Source organism: Bos javanicus, chromosome 11, assembly GCF_032452875.1.
Source record: "Bos javanicus breed banteng chromosome 11, ARS-OSU_banteng_1.0, whole genome shotgun sequence".
Classification (NCBI taxonomy): Eukaryota; Metazoa; Chordata; class Mammalia; order Artiodactyla; family Bovidae; genus Bos; species Bos javanicus.
This window is the reverse complement of record NC_083878.1, coordinates 45410117-45418499: the sequence shown is the minus strand read 5'-3', so window position 1 is coordinate 45418499 and position 8383 is coordinate 45410117.

Genomic DNA, 8383 nt, shown 5'->3' with positions numbered 1-8383 from the left:
AACAGTGGAAACAGTGTCAGACTTAATTTTTTTGGCTCCAAAATCACTGCAGATGGTGACTGCAGCCATAAAATTAAAAGATGCTTACTCCTTGGAAGGAAAGTTATGACCAACCTAGATAGCATATTCAAAAGCAGAGACATTACTTTGCCAACAAAGGTTCATCTGGTCAAGGCTATGGTTTTTCCTGTGGTCATGTATGGATGTGAGAGCTGGACTGTGAAGAAGGCTGAGCACCGAAGAACTGATGCTTTTGAAGTGTGGTGTTGGAGAAGACTCTTGAGAGTCCCTTGGACTGCAAGGAGATCCAACCAGTCCATTCTGAAGGAGATCAGCCCTGGGATTTCTTTGGAAGGAATGATGCTAAAGCTGAAACTCCAGTACTTTGGCCACCTCATGTGAAGAATTGACTCACTGGAAAAGACTCTGATGCTGGGAGGGACTGGGGGCAAGAGGAGAAGGGGACGACAGAGGATGAGATGGCTGGATTGCATCACTGACTCGATGGACGTGAGTCTGGGTGATCTTCAGGAGTTGGTGATGGACAGGGAGGCCTGGCGTGCTGCGGTTCATGGGGTCGCAAAGAGTCAGACACGACTGAGCAACTGAACTGAACTGAATTGAATGTAGGGCCCACCCAGATCATTCAGGATGACCTTGAGATCTTTAGCTTAATTATATATGCAAAGACCCTCTTCCCAAACAAGCCCACATTCATAGATTTCAGGTATTAGGACTTGGACATAACTTTTGAAGGACCACCGTTCAATCTACTGGGGCTTCCCTGGTGATTCAGATGGTAAAGAATCTGCCTGCAGTGTAGGAGGCCTGGGTTTGATCCCTGGGTCAGGAAAATGCCCTGGAAAAGGAAATGGCAACATACTCCAGTATTCTTGCCTGGAAAATCCCATGGACAGAGGAGCCTGGCAGGCTACAGTCCATGGGGTCCCAAAAGCATCAGACAGGACTTAGGAACTAAACCAGGAACCCTTCTCAAGGTTTCCAAACGTCTGCTGTTCTCAGCTAGTGCAGGAAACATCTTCCAGGAGGTGGGAGCAAGGTCTCAGTGCCGAGTCAGGACCTGGGGGGTGAGGCTTCGGCTAACTCCCCTCAATGCTGATTGGCTGCCCGGTGTCACATGACCATCCCACAAGTTCTGAGGACCCAGTGGAGCAAGTTGGGATGCTGAGCAAGGAGAAGATGGGTGTCCCCAGTTTCTGATCATAGTTCTCAGGTAGGGGGTCCAGGGGAAGGGACAGGTCAGTTACCAGAGGAAGAGTAAAGGAGAAGAATCTTTTTCAAGTGGACCCAAAGCCAAACTCCCAAAGTTGATCTACTCTTGTTTCCCAGGTGTCCAGACCCTGTTTCCTTGGCATGTCCACACAGCCTGATAGTACTTCCCTTCTGGGGCTGTAGACACCCCAGGCCACCACTTCAGTCTCCAAGGAATAATGCTGATGCCACGTGCAAAACAGAATCTCATGACTGGGCTTCCCATGCTACTGGGCCCTGGAGAGGGAACTCAGCAGTGGGGCTGACAGTTTTCTGGTCTGTGTAGCTGTGAAGGTGAGGGCTGGCCTTCCAGCTACAGTCTTCTTTGTCTTGTGCACTTTCTACGGGGGAACCAATGTCCCCAGTTCAAGTCAGATTTTCAGGATTCAGGCTTCTCACTTCCATTTACAATTCCTGGGGAGTCATTTAATTAGAGTCTTCTTGGTCCTGTCACACTCCACAGACATGGCTCCTTTGGATCAACTCCTGCCCCTGGTGACAGCAGAGAGGGGTCATTTATAATGGGGCAGACAAACACCTTAAAAGACATCTCTTTACCCCATTACCCCTGTTACTGATGCTTACAAATTTTATTATTTTTTAAAAGTATGTGTGTATGTGCCCAGTTGTGTCTGACTCTTTACGACCTCATAGACTGTAGCCTGCTGGGCTTATCTGTCTGTGGGATTCTCCAGGCAAGAATACTGGAATGGGTTGCCATTTCCTTCTCCAGGGGATCTTTCTGACCCAAGGACAGAACCAGAGATAGAACCTGCATCTCTGGCATCTCCTGCATTGGCAGGTGGATTCTTTACCATTAGGGCCACCTCATATTCAACTGGAATCTTGCTGACTCCAATTTTGTTCTGGCATCAGGATGTCCTGTGTCTCCAGGGCTCTTCTCCAGCCCCAAGGATGCATGTCTTAATTGCTCTAATCTGGAGCTTCTTATCACTTGGGGGGCTTTTAAACATCTGGATACTGAGAGCACACGTTAGACCAGCAAAATAAAAATCTCAGGGGACGACGCTCTGGAATCAGTATTTTGTAAAGCTTAGTAGAAAAAACACTTGGTGGAAAATCTCTGCAAAACAAATATCTGATAAAGACCTGGCATTGTGAATATTCAATGACCTTTTACAATATAATGATAAAAAAAGAAAGAATCCAGTTAAAAATGGGCCAAAGTTTTGAGCAAAATTCACCATTGGTGGTGGTGGTGGTGGTGGCAGAGGATCTGTAAAAGGTTTTCTTCTTTATTAGAAAGTGGTGCAGAGGGGGACTGTTCTCTCCCCAGGTATTGGATGTTGCTCTGTGAAGACAGGTTGCTCAAATCTGCTCAGCCTTCCTGCAGCCACAAGGAGACAAATGTGAGAGTAAAGGCAACTGAATGGCAAACAGAAGTTGGAAAGAACAGGGGTCTCTGGGGACCTTGTTGTGACTCAGTTTTCCAGTTGTCAGACTACCTAGCACCTGATTTCTCACTGTGTGGCATCATGGGAAGAGAGGAGGTGACAGAGAATGAGATGGTTGCATGGCATCATTGACTCAATGGACATGAGTTTGCACAAGCTCTGGGAGATGGTGAAGGACAAGGAAGCCTTCAGTCTGTGGGGTCACAAAGAGTCCAACATGACTGAGCCACTGAACAACAACAAAAGTATATTCACTTATTGTTAAACAAAAACAGTTCAAAACATTCTGATTGGAACCATTTTTGAAACAATGGCTTCAGTGCCTTGGTTTTTAAAAATATCCATTTATTTATCTATTTGGATGCATTGGGTCTCGGTTGCAGCTTGTAGGATCTTTGTTGCATTCTGTGGGGCATTTTCCTTGCAGTCCACAGGCTCAGTTACTCCATGGGGATCTTTAGTTACAGGACCAGGGACCAAGCCCGAGTCCCCTGCATTGCAGGGTGGATTCTTAAGCAGTGGCCCACCACAGAAGTCCTTGCTGTCTTGATTTTAACAATTAAGTTAGAAAAACATCGTCATCATATGTCATACCTGAACTAGCAGGTTCAGAGCTGTGCACCGCACCGTCAGGGTAGCTGCTTGCCTGGGGTTTGCTTCCAGTCCCTTCTCCAGCTGAAAGGATGATTTTGTCCCAGGCTTTATAAACAGGGAGGGCGTATGCCAGCCTTAAACATAACTCTTTATTTTCATTGCTTTTGTTGTCTAATTGGTTCCGCTGAGCTGGAACTCTACCTTCTTCAGGTCAATGTGCTCCTGTTTCCAAGCTTTATAGTACTTGTGAAAATCTGAGGTTGATATAAATGCTTGAAAGGCATTTGCAGGAAAGATAGATAGTTATAGCATTATAATGAAATGTGGTTTTCTCTAAAAGGTCAAACCAGACAGTCTCATCCTTAGAATGAAGAAACTGGTATTAAAGTATTACATGATACAAATGCTAAATTCTAGAGCACTACATGCTACCATTTAAATAAAGATGTTTCAGTGGGACCATTTACTGTACAGCACAGGGAATTCCGTTACTCTGTAATGACCTATCTGGGAAAAGAATCTTAAAAAGAATAGATACATGTATATGTATAACTGATTTGCCTTGATGTACACCTGACACTAACACAACATTGTAGATCAACTATCCTGTTGTTGTTCGGTCACTCAGTCATGTCTGACTCTTTAGGACCCCACTGACTACAGCATGCCAGGCTTCCCTGTCCTTCATTGGTCAAATTCATGTCTATTGAGTTGGTGATGCTTTCCAACCATCTCATCCTCTATTATCCCTTTCTCTTCCTGCCCTCAATCTTTCCCAGCATCAGAGTGTTTTCCAATGAATCAGATCTATACTAGAGATCAACTGTGAAAGTGAAAGTGAAGTCGCTCAGTCAGGTCCAGCTCTTTGCGACCCCATGGACTGTAGCCCGCCAGGCTCCTCTGTCCATGGGATTTTCCAGGCAATTGTACTGGAGTGGATTGCCATTTCTCTTCTCCAGAGATCAACTGTACTCCAATAAAAAATAAAAATTAAAAAAATGTTTTAGTTGCCAGGATCACGGTGAATAAAGGAAGTAGTAGAGTCTCTCTCTTTGCTGCATTTTTCCTGTGTCCTCAGTTTATTCTCTATTGCTAATAACTAATAACTGAGCAGTGGGACTATCACTTCTGAGATGCATGAAGACAGGGAACAGAGGCAAAGAACAGCTGAAAGTGTTCATGCTCATCAGATGGTTTGCATCCATGTTTATAAACAAGAGCCACGAGAAAACCAAGACCTGAAGGGCACGCACGAGATGCTGTCTGAGAGCAGTGAGCATCCTATAGAAGGTAGTCATTCATAACAGTCACATGTTTAGTGGATGGATGGGGGCTTCCCAAGTGACAGTAGTGGTAAAGAACCCGCCTGCCAATTCAGGAAATGAGGCATGGGTTCAATCCTTGGGTTGAGAAGATCCCCTGCAGGTAGGCATGGCATCCCACTCCAGTATTCTTGCCTGGGAAATACCATGGACAGAAAAGCCTGGTGGGCTGTAGAGTTCATAGGGTCTATAGTTCACAGGACTATAGTCCATAGAGTTGAAAAGAGACACAACTGAAGTGACTTAGCACACAATGCACTAGTGGATGGATGCAATCCCTGGACAAAATGCTCCAGACTGAGATGTCCCTGATTTTCAGAGACTGGGTGGATGTGCTCCATGTTGTCCTCCTCTCCAGGATCACCCCCTTCCACGTGGACTCTGGCTTCCCATAGTATGCCCTTGGTTAAGAGGATGTCTGTGGGTCTCAGTGACCTCATCTAGTGAGTGGGACTGATTTCACAGGTTGTCATAGGACTAAATGCATAGATGTAAAGGAAGAACAGCTCTTGATACACAACAATCACTTGGTAGGTCACGTCTGCTCTCAGTGTCAGCCTGAGTAATATCATAGTAGCATTGTAGATTACAAGCTGGGGCTGTTTTGAGGCTTAAATGAGATGATGCACATGAATTACTTGGCCCAACACCTGGTGGAGTGAATCCTCAGGAGTGTTGGCTGTCAGTCTGTCTCAGAGGTGCGTCCCAGTCCATGTCCCATCTTCCTGCTAGAGGGCAGGCCAGCCCCCAGAGTGCCCACTCCACTGCTGTTCTGTTTCTCTCTAACTCTGCATCATTCTGTCACATAAGACACTCTGATTGCTTTTTAAAATTTTACTGAAGTATATGGGCTTTCCTGGTGGCTCAGTGGAAAAGAATCCGCCTGCCAAACAGGAGACGTGAGTTTGATCCCTGGGTTGGCTTCCCCTGGAGAAGGAAATGGCAACCCACTCCAGCATTCTTGCCTGGAGAATCCCATAGACAGAGGAGCCTGGTGGGCTGCAGTCCCTTGTGAGTTGCACAAGACTCATTGAACACAACTTAGCAACTAACAACAGCAAGACTAGTTGATTTACAGTGTTATGTTAATTTCAGGTATAGAGCAAAAAGTTCAATTTATACATATAGATGCATTCTTTCTAATAATCTTTTCCATTATGGTTTATCACAGGATATTGAATATAGTTCCTTGCATTGTACAGTAGGGCCTTGTTGTTTATCCATCTTAATATAACAGTTTGCACCTGCTAATCCCAACCTCCCACTCCATCTCTTCCCAAGCCAGTCCTCCTTGGCAACCACAAGTCTGCTCTCTGTGTCTGTAAGTCTCTTTCTATTTCATAGATAAGTTCATTTGAAGACACTGTTTTATGTAAGCAACACAAGGCAGTTTTCCTAGAATTTTAGCTATGAAGAAGGATCCACTCATCAAAAGGTTGTGTTTGATGTTCCTAAAGACCTGAGTGTTTCACTTCATGACAGTTCAATGAAGGTAATTTGCTTGATTCTTCTTTTTCAGTTTCCACCCAGGTGTTTGGCTCCGCTCCACAGAGAGAGTGCCTGAATGTTGTTCCCTTGTCAGTGTTGAAAGCTATTTGAGAATATACTTGAAATCAAGTAACAAAGATGTATTATTCTGTAGCTCTTCCACTCGATACACAATCATATGAGTATTCTTGAGGAGTTTGTGTTTTACAAAACACATCCGGATGGTAACTTACATCACAAGTCCCAGGCAAGTTTGAGCCTCTGCCTTATCACCTTATCTCAAAGATACTTGAGAGCTATTATTTGTCATATTCTTTCCCTACTTTGTCTTTGTCCATTTGAGCCATGATATGAGATTGTGAAGAATAAAAATGAAAAAAAATTATAGATTAGAAATGAGTGGTAGACTTGAAACAGAATAAATGTACACAAAAGGTAAAAAAAACAGAGAGACATTTTTTCCCCCTCATGCTCAAGCTGTCTATCTTCATTTGGAACAGGGAGGCAAAATCATGGTTAAACAGTGAATGCAAATGTCACGCTTGCTGACTTCATTTAGCCTCGCTGCATTTATTAAAGCTTATATTTAACGTCTTGCCTATCCAAAATATAACATATGGACATGTGGGTGAGGGCGCTATAAGAACTTTGCTTGTGCAATCTTTGGTTTGCAAAGGCTTTCAAAATAACCTGAATGTTAAATTACCATTTTTAAAAAATGACTTTTTAAAACCTTTGTAAGAGGAGAGGAAAAACACCATAGCCAAGAATTTCTTTAAGTTTCCAAGATAGGCTAATGGGGCCAGGAGACTGCTAGGGAGCTGGTGGGGGGAAATTCTGAGATATCCCGGCACAGAAGGGCATCCTTGTGGCAGGGCAGGCAGAGAATCCGTGAAGTACTTTCTGAGCTGAAGCTATGGTGCCTTTGAACTCTGCTGCTGCTGCTGCTGCGTCACTTCAGTCGTGTCTGACTCTGTGCTACTCCATAGATGGCAGCCTGCCAGGCTCCTCCATCCCTGGGATTCTCCAGGCAAGAACACTGGAGTGAGTTGCCATTTCCTTCTCCAATGCATGAAAGTGAAAAGTGAAAGGGAAGTCGCTCAGTCATGTCCAACTCTTCACGACCCCATGGACTGCAGCCTACCAGGCTCCTCCGTCCATGGGATTTTCCAGGCAAGAGTACTGGAGTGGGGTGCCATTGCCTTCTCTGCCTTTGAACTCTAACAGAAGTTAATTCAAGTCATTGGTGTGTGTGTGTTTGAAACTTAAGAAACAAACAAATAAAACAAAACAATCTCTTTATTTGCATCTCAAAAGGAAAATCTTCATTGACACCCTTGGGAATCTAGCTATGGTTTCTGCAATGACTCTATAAAGCTTGCATCTTTTGACAGGAGACAGCTAATGAGTTTAGGTCAAAATCCACTGGAGAATAAGTGAACTTTTAAGTGCATGGTTGGAGCCAGTTATAAGTCTTGTGTGTGTGTGTGTGTGTGTGTGTGTGGTTTTGTTTCCCCAAATCCTTGTGTTTCTTCTTTTTTTCCCTGAAGAATGAAATCTTTATTCCTCCCCCGCTTTTTTGGCCACAACACATGGCATTTGGGGCCTTAGTTCCCTGACCAGGGATGGAACCCTCACCCCTTGTAGTGGAAGCGCTGTCTTAACCACTGGACCACTAGAGAAGACCCCCCTCCACCCCCCGCACCCTCCCTCCCCCGGCTCATGTTTCGTTTTAATGAAACCCACATAAAGGAAGCCTTTATGAAGAAGAGGTGAGAAAGTCTGACAGAAACAAAGAACACAGCAAGTTGTATGAATGCTGTAGATCAACATTCCATTTTAAAAGTTCAATCTCATCCTAGTGAGAACTTGAAAACCAGAACTTCTATACACCTTTAAAATGTGTTTAAATAAAAAATAGTCTGTTTTAATTATAGAAAACTATATTCTCTATTTTTGATATATAAATAGCTAGAACCTAGAAATAGATAAGACTTCTTTCTTTATAAAAATGCACTTGGTTGCATTTTGCTTAGATCATGAATATGATTTCAGTGCAGTTATTGATCCAAGCTATTCAATTCCATCATACTAGATTGCTTCTCATCTTTGGGTGGCGGATTTCAAGAATTCAGAGAATGTCAAACCTCATGTCATGAATGGAGGCTCAGGTTGTTTGGTCTCTGGCGGCATTGTGGTAGATACCCACAGGACCCTCCTGAGGTGCTGACTCCAGTCCTGCGAACTGAGCACAGGGCTTCTGTAGGTGGGTAGACTTGGATTTGACTTTGT